Source organism: Coffea arabica, chromosome 11e, assembly GCF_036785885.1.
Source record: "Coffea arabica cultivar ET-39 chromosome 11e, Coffea Arabica ET-39 HiFi, whole genome shotgun sequence".
Taxonomy (NCBI): Eukaryota; Viridiplantae; Streptophyta; class Magnoliopsida; order Gentianales; family Rubiaceae; genus Coffea; species Coffea arabica.
Window position 1 is genome coordinate 43,831,354 of NC_092331.1, and position 12,742 is coordinate 43,844,095.

General features: G+C 34.1%; 1 pseudogene; it reads right to left on the reverse strand.

The window, feature by feature from the left end:
• Positions 1-4,919: 4,919 nt before the first annotated feature.
• LOC140021306 (putative disease resistance protein At1g50180) lies at positions 4,920-10,065 on the reverse strand (annotated as a pseudogene).
• Positions 10,066-12,742: the final 2,677 nt, after the last annotated feature.

Here is a 12,742-nt window from a genome sequence, read left to right on the forward strand (position 1 = left end):
GGTGATCTCGGCACCTCCACCTCAGCTGCACGCTGATGATGTCAGGACACCTGACATCACCCGGGCTCAGTGTGCTTTATCTGAAAAGCACTGTTGCACTTAATGGCTACTGCAAAGGACTCCTCGTCACCCTGTCCGGGCGGCTACAGTGTCAGAGTCAGGCCATCTGACAGGGAGCAGAGCCGTAATGGCAGGACATGGGTCCCACCGGCATAAGACCTCCGTCCTGCCTTCCACTCTCACTCTATAAATACCCTACACACTCCCAACAAGTAAGACACACTGTTCATTCTCATATACTATTATCTTTCTCGTTCTCATACTAACTTAATCGTCGGAGTGATACCAGGGGAGAAGCCCCGCCATCCACTTCGGCCACGAGGATACACCTCACCTCAACCCAGAGAGGTCTGATTTAGGTCGGTCCAACTACCCGCCAAAAATCGCCTCTTCAATCATTATAACATTATCTTTAATTAGGCAACAGGAGGGAGGATTGTCTTGCATGTCAGGGTTCATCAACTACTTCAGCATTTCAATTAATCCATCACGGCATCTCTCTGTATTGCGGGTGGATACTCTTTCAATAGCGTTCCCTTTGTGCAAAACAAGTATGAACATTAAGTTTATATTAAGAGTCACAAGTAAAAAGCCTGAAGGAAAAAAACAAAAAGACGTAAAAAAAAAAAGAAGAAAAAAGAAGAGAACAAAGTAAGATTTAAAAAAGGACATAATACGCATACAAAAAGGTTTGAGGATGTACTTCACCAACGAGTATCTATGGGTGCATTTGGATAGGAGATTGTTTGTAAAATTATTTAACTAAATACTTAGTATTTTTTGTGATATGATATGTATGAGATAAAAAGGTGATTGAAAATTATGTTTATAATACAAGTAGAATAATATTTGAAAAAAAAAATTTCCAAACCAACCCCATGTTTGTTTTGCCCAAATTATGTAGCCTCACAAAATTCAAGAATAGATAGCCACTTGATATAATGTAAGTGAGAATGGAATCAGAGTATATAATGTAAGTAAGAATGGAATCAGGGTTATCGCCCTTTTCTTGCAGAAACTGACTCTTCAGTTTTGATTCACCTGCTTCGTGGAGATGGTCCGTAAGGTGGTCCTTGTTTAATACATTGAGAACCTTGGCGATTTACAGGTTGATCTTTCTCATGTATTTAGGGAATCGAATTCAGTAGCTGATGCTCTTGCTTCTTTGATTCTTTTGAGGGGATGCGAATTCAGTAAAGAAGTGTTCGTGCTGCTTTTGGAATGGACCTCCGTTTGTTTCCGCACATTAGGGCTTTTAAAAGCATATAGTTAGATTTTTTTTCCTTTCTCCGACGTTGAGGTTTTGTAAGCACTTCGGCATTTCATGAGCTCCGTGTACTTTTTACTTGTGGGTTAATAAAATAAGGGGCTGAAGCCCCTCTTTTTTTTTTTAAAAAAAAAGAAAGTATATAACCACTTGATAAAGGCAAAAATTTGGGTAGATCTAAACTTGTAGATTTGATAGTCCAAATTTGCCACATCTCCAATACTTGAGTTAATGAAATGATGTGATAAATTTTGAACCGCTAAATCTATGTAGACAGAGTCTACCCAAGTGTTTGCCATTGACAAATATATGTAATGCTGTACTGAGAATAAAATTAAATAGTGTTGGCTCAAAAAAATTAATAAAAACTAAATAGCCTTGATGGAATTAACATGTGCTCTTAGTGTTGGAGAGAATTTCTCTTCATTATACTCCAACAATATTAATATAAAAATTATTTCAAAAATCAACACCATTCATAGTCTATTTTATTAGTTGTATTAGTTATATATAAATTTCGTGTGAAATTGACTAAGTTTCACCCTCTGATTGATACTTACAAATTTTGTTACAATTTTGATTCATTTTTCATTCTTCAAATGTTTCGAGAAAATTGAATGCCAAGGTATTCACAAAAAGAAAACCATTTTTAGTATGTTAATCTAGAGATCAAGAGAAAAATAATGACACAATTGGATGAATTTATGAGTTTAAAAAATTTTAGATAAAGGTAAATAGGTAATCCAGAGGGATAATATTTGTTCTGCTACTCCAGGCTTTCACACCCAACGGAGCCATATATAGTTGAAGGTGGGTAATTACAACCCCTTAACTTTGGTAAAGATCACGACAGACTTAGGAAAATTGTGAAGATTTTAAATTATATTATATTTGCCCTCCCTCCTCCCCCAGATTTTGTAAAATTACCGTTTATAGTTGCATTGCCCCCTAAGCTATTAAGATATCATAATAATTATCTTTTGTTGGACTCTTGGATCTACTTTAAGTTATATAACCATTGATCCATTTGCACTGAAAGTTATTTGAAAATTTTACTTGACTATAGCAATTTTTTTTATGTGAACTATTTGAGATCACAAAAATGTTGGAAAATGTATGTTAAGGCTAATAAGAAATAATTTTAAAATTTTTTTCTAAAATTTTTATGTTCGTAACTCAAATAAGTAGAATGGTCTTATTGCTAAACTAAAGTCACAAAATTAGATTTAACGATACATGTAACAAAAATGTGTATCAAACAGTGTTATTATGTCGAAAAATGATACTCCCATATTGCGCTCTCTAATTTAGGGTCCTGGCTCCTCCAATATTGTTCACATCTTGCAGTTGAAAATAATACCCTTAAAGTCACTAGTTGCTTAGGGAACGGCTCCACTTTTTTCATGGGTTGGAACAATTTTGATTGTTCGATTCATGGAGCTTTATATGCCACCCAACTATACTTATAGGATAGGGACCATAGTTGGGCAAAAAGGGGTCAAATCTTATCAAAATTCAACCCTCAGTTTTTCACTAAAGCCCTTTTTTTTTAATGATAATAGAATTTATTACCTAGTTAATTAGCCAGTAATTACTATAAGCCATCTCGATCTTTTTTTTTTTTTTTTGTCATTCTCTTTTTTATAAAGTGTATACAGGATTTTATCTTATCTAATTTAAATTCACCAATTGATTCAGTCAATTGAGGTCCCATATTTATGTGTATCTTTCACCTAAAATAATATTTGTATCTATAAGCTTCACTGCTTTGCATGAAAGATAGGGCCCAGTTGTTCAAACGTGAAACTGCAAAGTTAGAAGTTAAAATCCCATTTTGAATCGTTATTTTTAATTTTTTTTTAAAAAATATACCGTAATAATTTGATACAAGAACCAATTGGTTGGATGGATATTTCTTATAGGTCCCGCTTAGATTGCTCTTCTTGAGCCGATTTAACTGTTAACTCCGGTGTGTTTAGTCTAATTATAGGGCATGTGTGTTTATTTCAGTTTCTGAACAAAAACAATTTGATACAAGAAAAAATAATTTAAAAATATATTTATAAAAAATATAAAAAAATATTTCGATAGAAAATTACAATCTAAACACCACTGAACAAACAATAATATCAATACGTCACCATGTACTTCTTCGTGCAAATTACACGCAAACATCCCGGAAAAATTCCTCATTCACGGGACCAAGTGAGTAGCTATGAGCCTAGCTATGACTAAGAGTCAAAAGTTATGTTGGCGGCCCACAGGGAAAAGTTGCACCTTCAAAAGTGTGATTCTGTGAGATTTCTAATAAGTTTTGTGGAGTGGAGAGGTGAAGCCGTGGAACTAGTAGATGATCCCTTGCAGTGAAGCAGTGGATAAAAGAACGAGTAGAAACTAGGAGATGCATTTCAACGGAAAAAGCCCAAAAAAAAAAAAAAGGCTTGAGATTTCATGCTGTTGTTGACACTTCTGCTTTCTATTTTCAATTCACTGTTTTCGTGGCACAGCCTAGGGAAACTTTGACTGATTAATATAACTTTGTAGTAACTTATAGTTGCTTGGAAAACAAATTGAAAGTTGGATAAAACTGTTACGAAGACAGTTGTATTTCTACTCACAAACGTTGTCAAAACACAGCATGAGAATAAGCAAAAACAACTCACTAAAATGTAGCAGTGCACAAAAGTGAGTTCATATAACAAAAACACTACCAATTCAATTAAGCAAATAGAGGATCCACTGGGAAGTCATCAAGAATCCATCAAATGCTTGAGCAATGTTACTCCACCAGCCCCTCTTTGCCTTTGTTTGATTTAACACTTGGGAACAGTTACTTCTGTATTTATTGAAGATGGATTCCTTTCGGGCCAAAATTTTGTCATGTCACTACAATAACTCACGATTAGTTTATCGCATAACATATTACTCACTACTTGAATTAGGTTTTACTCTAGCCTACAACTCCGGTTACATCCATGTTAGTGTTGTGGGGCTGATATGAGGTTGATAGACCTATTAAATCATGTCAGGTTTTGAATCCAAAACCTGTATTTTATGAGATCTACTAAACAAGGACTTCCTCGGCAACTTTAAAAGACAAGACACTTAATGCTTCTCTTTTCTTTTTATTTTCATCATCCTTCATTTCAACATCTTTGGCCAAAAGAAGCTTAGGAGAAATTTTAGTTTTTCCATTAACATCAGTAATTTGATGTGAGAGGGAGAAAAGCAAGTCATGGTAATTTTTTTTTTCTTACAAGACAGTTGTGAATGGAGTAAAATGTTAACTCAGCAGCATTATGGCAAAAAGTCACACAAAAAAAAAAGGACTCAACCCAAATGTAGCAATCCGGTAAAAAAAAAAAAGAAGTAATAGTATAGCTATAATTACGCAATGAGAGGATCACTTCAAGGTGGGGGTTGATCAACTGCTTCATTTACTGCAAAACAAGTATAAATATATATATATATATATATATATATATATATTAGGAAAATAGGAGTGACAACTAAAAATGTTTTGAGAAAAAACAGAGAATAAAGAAAGAGTAAAATGACAAATTGATATGCATAAAAACATATCTAAGGGAGAACTTAAGTGACACTTGGGCAAGAGAATCCTATGTTTCTTCTCCCCATATTAATACGTAGTCTCATAAAATTCTATAATAGATAACTAGACTGTACCACTTTGAAACACTAACTTTGTAGTTCAACGGGGGATTGGGGTAGGATTAATACGATTGTATGGTTATTATATTTCTTTCAATGTTTGATGTATATTTATATACAGGAATTGGTCTAAATGAATAAATTTATACATATAAAAAGTTACGTGTGTGTATTAAATTATGTAAAAAAAATCCAATAACTTTCCAAGTGAAAAAAGATCCTAACTCTACCTAGCCCTAGTCGACTTGGTGGCTAGGAATCAAAGTGCATTATCACTCAACAAACATGTCATGCCATTTGTACTAGAAATTAAAGTACATAGTCTTGATTGAATTAACGCGAGTTCTTATTGTTGGTTTTGATATCAATAAGACTTGAAGGGAACCTGATCCTTCTCTATCTAAACAGATTTAAGTTTAATCAAAGATATTTGGTTAAATAGGGATGGTAATCTAAAACAATTAAATGGAAAGAACAAATAGTTTAAGCAGTTGATAGGCACTTTTTATGCCATGCAACATTCTGTCACATTATACGACGGTGACACATACTTATCCACTAAATTTAATTCGTGAGAGATTATGTCAATCCAATTCCACAGATGAGGAAATAAGCAAAATCTTTTGATTTTACCTTACAGGATGGAACACAATGCATTCAAATATGAGCTTACTCCCTCTTCACCAAAATTCGTTAACTGGTCATGAAAAAGAATTGCATTAGATGATGTCTTAGATAAACAAAAATAAATATTTGGATTAAAAAGCATCTCACAGAGCAAATACTATGATCCTGTTTCTTCCGAAGAGGGAAAAAAAGTTATAAAAAATGCAATAGTCATTAAAAAGACAAAAGAAAATATTGAATGATGTTGGTGAAGCTTATCAAAATTGAGATTGCTAAGAAAAAGGGAATTTCAAGAACCGTAGATTGAATATTAAAAGGAGAAAAATTGGAGAAGGAAAAGGTAAAAGGAAAAAAAGAGTACCTGCGGATATTAACCAAAGGCACATGGCTTATTTTATCATAATCTGCTCCTTGTTGACCATTCTCTCTCATAACTCTGTTGTTGAACTCTTTTAGAGTGGTTACATATATCAACCCATCTGGAATCATTTCCAATTCTTCACACACCCCAATCCATAAACTTGAGAGCTTAGGCAGGGCCCCTTCTTCCACTGTCCACTGCAGTAAATTACACAAACGATGAAGCCCAAGATGTTTTAGTTGGGGAAATCCCATTGAGTGGCAGATCATTTCTTGGCCCAGAAAAGAATATGACCCAAGTTCTAGTATTCTCAGTTTAGGAAGCTTCTCTAGTGTTCTAGTATTCTCAGTTTAGGAAGCTTCTCTAGTGTTCCTATTGGGTCTTCCTCAATATAAGTATAATACAGCTCTAATCGAGTAAGTCTTGCAGGATCAGGAAACACATGGGATTGGAAATCCGGTAATTTCTTGCATAAACTATCGCTGATCTGTAATTCATGAATATTCCTACTAAACAACACCCTTGAAAGAACATCCAAACCCCTGTTGCTGCCAAAATCAAAGTCAACGATTCTAAGTGAGCTAATGCGTATGCAATCCAAGTTTGATTGATGATGTGTTCCAGGTCCCCAAGATTTTTATACACTATTGCTTTGAAAGCTCTGAGATTCCATAATTTGCATACTTCTTTAGGATAGCAAAACCTGTTATCGAATGATTCAAGTATCTCCAGCTGCTTGCTTAACCGCAGCTTAGGGTAAGCGTCCCACCACCTTCAGTCTGGAAGATAAAGATATCTCAAACGTTCCAATTTCCAAAGCACGTTCGGTATTCTACAAGAAGAAGAACTACCAGATAAATCGAGAGTTTCCAAACACTTTAAATTGCCCAAGGAATATGGCAAGTTTATACCCTCACCCCTCAATCTCAAATATCTCAAATGGATAAGATTGCCGACATATCTTAGAGGTGATTTGCGAAAACAATTTTGGGAGGCCATATCGAAGTATAAAATTGCCAAAACTCTGAGCATCTTCAAATTCTTAACTTGGGACACCAACGAATCACACAAGAATGAGCGAAGATGCTTAATTTGTTCTTTTGGCAGAAAGTTGTATTTAGAGATAGCTCCATCTCTTGGAAGCAAACGAAGGACTAAACCATACGGTGCTACAACTGCAGGAGGAGAATCTCGTGAAGTACTTCGATTGACCACCTTGTACAAATTCTCATCTTTTGCCTTGGCTAAGCACAAATCTCTCATAAGATCATGAAGCCGACATGACTCCAACCTTGTCACTGCACGCTTCCCCTCCTCCTGTACTTAATCTCAACCATGCATCTGTTTGCTAATTCTTCCAAGTAACGCTCTGCAACATCCATCATTGTTTCTTGCTCCCTTCTATCATTCTCAAATATCATACCTTCTCCTATCCACATCTGATACAAACTCTCTACTCCAATGTCGGAATCTTCCCTAAATTTACCCAAGTAAAGGAAACATGGTTTTAGTTGCCAAGGGAGGTCATAGTAACTATAAGCTAAAATCTTTGGCACCTTTCCTTCTTTTCCAATTTTTTCTCCCCTAGCCAGATAGGATTTGATATTCTCATGCACTTCATTCCATTGCCAGAGTGTTTTTTTAGTTCTAAAAATTCCACCTAGAACCACCACGGCCAATGGAAGACCCCCACAATATTGCAACATTTTCTTCCCGAACTCTTCCATCTTGTCCAAATCTTCACAACCTGTGTAGCATTAAACAAACTAAATTAATATCAACTACGACGCATCTATCATTCATTAGCATCATGTTATCATTGAACAATTATACACAAACCTTGACAGTCTGTTAACTGAACAAGTCCGTTTAAGTAAATGGTGACAATACAAAAGGATTTATGTTTCCATTGTAGTATTTCAATTGTTAAAAATTTCAGAAAGGCTATCAAAAAAATTGGCACTGATATACAAGAAATATGTCTTATATGTCTTGGTTAGCAAGTCAAAAATGTACTTAAAATTATTTGCCATGAGGATGAAATTGTAGGACTATCAGGGTCTGTTTGTTTGGACTGAAAATATTTTCCAGAAATATTTTCAAGAAATTCTGGTGTTTGGCAGCCAAAAAGATTGGGAAAATTTTTTCCCATGGAAAATCTTTTACGCAATCAGGAGTAAAATGACTTCCACATTTGTTGTACTGAAGTTATTTTCCAATAAACTCTTAGGGCTCATCAACCTCACGATCCCTTTAACAGGAAAAAATTTGAGAGCTTATCAGTCTCATGATCCTTTACTAAATCGAAAATTTTCAGATCATGATTGAAAATTATCTATTGTGCCTAACCTAGACCCACAGCCACCTCCCCCACCACCACCACAAGACACCTCCCCATCTTCCTTATCTTTCTTAGTACTGTTTGTAAGCATCAGTAAAGTGCTTCATTTGATAGAACTCTGCCAATGATAAGGATCTCATTTTTTATGCAATTTCCATTGACATAGTGATTAGGTAATCGGTATGATCTGTAATGGTAATGGGTTTGCAATACTATGGATTTCTTGATCATGGAGCATTATCTAATTTTTTGGAATTTGAAGTATTTGGATTGGGGTGAAGAATTGATATAGGTGTGGATGGGAGTTCTGGTCGTTGGCGGAAGGAAACTGACGAATCTTTGAGGGGAACATTCTTTGTGGGTTTTTGTCTTCAAGGTCTATTTTTCAAAAGTGCACCAAACATCTGAAAATGAACGGAAATAATTTTTTTGCCTATGAAGATGATTTTCACTGAAAATATTTTCCTTGGGAAAAAATTTTACACTGAAACAAACGGACCCTCAGTCTCACACAAACACACACACAAATACACATATCCTTCTACGTGAAATGCATTTAATGTGAATAAAGGAGAAAATTTAAAATTTTTACCTGCACCATTACTCGCCCACAATGATTTCTTTCGTAGCAATTCCCAACTTTCTTCCTTGGTCAAACAATACAGTTGACGGTGATAACCATTTGGATCAACATGTGCTGCCACATCTCTATTACGAGTTGTGAGCAAAATTTTGGATCCATGCTCCGAAACTGGGATTGCGTCTTTTAGGCAATCCCAAGCTTCTGTTGACCAAATGTCGTCGAGGACTATCAAACATCTCCTAGCTCGCAAGTGCTGTTGAAGCAGCCTTGCCAGCTCATCTTCTTTGCTCGTCATTATCTGATTGCTCTGTTCAGGTATAGGCTTGAGTAGAATGCATTACAAGAGATCTTTTGGTTGCCATTGTTGTGACACACAAACCCAAGCAAAACCTTTAAAATAATCCTGCAATCTTCCATGGTGATATACCTTTCTAGCAAGAGTCGTTTTGCCTATACCACCCATGCCGAAAATCGAAGCCACGCTTATTTTGTGCTCTGCCACCTCATTCAGCAAATATTTAACCAGCACCTGAACATCATTAGGCAATTCAACCACATCCTCGTCGGCCACAAAGGAGTAAGTGTGCCTTAATTGTTGTTGCCTGGATGGAGCACTCGACTCCCCTTCCTCCACTCTGGCCATTACATGCCCATACTCGCCAAAATTTTTGGTGAGATTAGAGATCCTAGTTCTCAGACTTTGAATCTCTACACCCAAATCATGATGGGTGTAACCTTCTGTGGCGATACAAGCCATCCTCTTTAGAGTACTTGTAAAGCCTCTGTTGCTTGAAATTGAAAGCCTCAAAGCATAATCTTCAACCAAATCACTTGCTTCATAAGCGACGGCTCTAAATTGCGGAACCCACTGGTGTACAGTGTCCCTTGCAGACTGTTTCGTATCTGCTTATCTTAAGAATATTTTTATCCGTTCGAGATCGTCACGGAGGAGTCTAACTTGCTCGCTAACGCCAAAGTTTCCTTCTTCAATAATCAATTTGCCTATATTCTCTACTGCAAAGGATAGGATTGCGTCTGCCATCTTGGACGAGATTGATTTATATTTTCTCTAATGGATGGAATTCACTAGCAAAAGATGATGGTTGGTTGGATATTGCTGTGGTATGTTTATTGGTCAAAAAAGAGGTGTGGAAAGGTAAGGGAAAAGACGGGGCAAGCGATTGTGGCCACAGATGATAGGAAATGTGTCTTGGATGGACACGAGTAAAGGCATTTTATAACCTAGAACTTGAACAGCGGTTGGGTGTTGAAGTTGAGTGGAAGGGTCATATGAAAAGTTGGGGGCATTTGAAAGCATAAATGGGAAAGGTGGAGTGCCTAAAATAATCAACTGCCAAAGGCAGAGGGCCGCGAGCGAAACTAAGGGCATTGAAAAAGGCGCCAAGCTTGACGGAGAAACTAAACACTGTACGCATATAAAATAAACAGGAATTACCACGAAAAACATATTCGTTATGGAGTTGGCGGCTAAAATAAATGCTTCAAAAATATATATTTGTATATATCCTAGCATGTATGTCTATATATATACTTTTGTGAATGGGATAACTTTGTACAAGCTCGGATGAGTGATATTTTCGAAATATCATTGGACTCCACTGAGTATAATTTCGTTTCTCGTGACAGCAGTTTAATATGCCAATATCAATGGTGAAAAATTCTCTAATAATACTCTCATATTTAAATTTTAAATTTTTTTCATTTACATATAAATTTCCTACCTTTTTTAGAACGTGTATACACATACATACATTTTAAAAATATACATTTATACATATATATATAGATATATGGATATGTATGTCTTTATATAAATATATTGTGAATTGGATAACTTTGTAGAGCCTCGGATGACGTTATCTGAAATATCATTGGACTCCCCTGAGTAAAATTTCATTTTTCGTGATAGTAGTTTAATATGTCAATATCAAAAGTGAAGAATTCTCAAATATTATCATCATATTTAAATTTTAAATCTTTCTTTCATTCTCTAAATTTCTTACTTTTTTTTACAATGTGTATACATACATACATTTTCAAACTATATAATTATATATATACATATGTATGTCTATATATATATATATATATATGGTAAATTCATATATACAATTAGACTTGCAAATGTCAATGTAAACTGTTGTGCACTTGAACCTGGAATAATGGATAACTATGCAATAATGTATTTCTAAATTATAATAAATAGAATTTTGTTTTTCTTGTAGTTTTTGTGATTGTGATCAAATGAGGTATGACTATACAAGTGTATTTGTTTTCAAATTTCATTTTTACTTTTCAAATTTTTAGTTTTATCCGTGATTTATAGCATTATGATGTAGTAGTAATACAAAAGAAATACCATGTAAATAATGATAGCTTTTTTCAAATAAACAAAGTGGTTTACGAATATTCCTATCTAACGAGCAAAAGGGTAGTTAGGATATTTAAAAATCTTGCTATACAAACAACAAAAATAAGGTAGGTTAGTGATATTTTTAGAACTTTAGGGGTGTCAAGCGAAATGAAGAGAAACCTCAGGGGAGGTTTACAATATTGACTTACTGAATACACTTATTTATGCCAATTATACTCTTCATACTAATTATATTTTTATACTAAATTACTATTTACGCATATTTTAAAACTTCAAATTTAATTGTTATTAGCGAAATTATATTGATTTTTTTTATACGAGTAGTATTTTTTATCTTGGATACTACTTTAATTAGAATTTAGTTTAAAGACATTCACTGGAGTTTGGACGCATCCAGAGAGCACCGATCGATGTATTTTCATGCATAAATTGGAATAAATATGCAACTTAATTTTTTTAAAAATAAATTACTACTCTATATCCGAAATTTACTTTTTGGAGAGTAGGTTTAGTTCATACTATTTTTCATAGTATTTAAAAATAAATAAGTGCAAAAAAAATTTAAATTATACCTATAATCATGTATTATACGAGTATATTATGATTACTTATTAACTAAGGTACTAACCTTTAATTATTGATAAAACATCTTATCGTTATTTCAAATAAACTTCCTAATACTAGTTTGAGATAAGTTTTAAAGTAAAATAGTACATGTGTCCCATAAATCAGTAAATCTTGATTATTAATCAAATTTGCTATGTTATCAGTAATAATTACTATTTATGTATAAAAACTTACTATTACTTGAATTAAACTTGTTATTACTTGAAGTAAAATATTACATGCATTTGCTTGCCTTTTGCTTTGGTTAATTATAAAATTAGACATAATTGTAGAAACCTCCTATAGGTTTTTGATATATTCACACGGCCTTCCCTAATATTTGCAAAACTATACAAAATTTCAAAAACTCTAAGGTTTATATTACAAATTTAATTCCAACGAAGTTTACTAACATTAAAAAAATTACTTTACATGGGGAAGTGAAGTGAAAAAATGGGAGTATAATAATATCTCTTAATTGTTTATTCCATAAATATTCCTTATACATGTATGTGAGTTGAATTTGTTTAATAATAAAAATAATTTTTGGTGTAATGGGCCATTTTTTTGTGCAGTTGGAGCATATTTTGCCTGAATAAAGCTATTTCTAAGATTTTGCCTGAATACCTAAATTATATGTGCGGTTGGCGGATTTACCTTTAATATAATAATAATAGTAATAGAATTACTATTATTATTTGCTAGCAAAGCACAACATTATTTCCCTTCCCTTCTACATTCTCTGTTCATGCAGCACTTCCCCTCGACATTTTTCTATTTTTCATTGCTCTCTTATTCACCATGTTAATCCAAATGGATATGTGATTTTA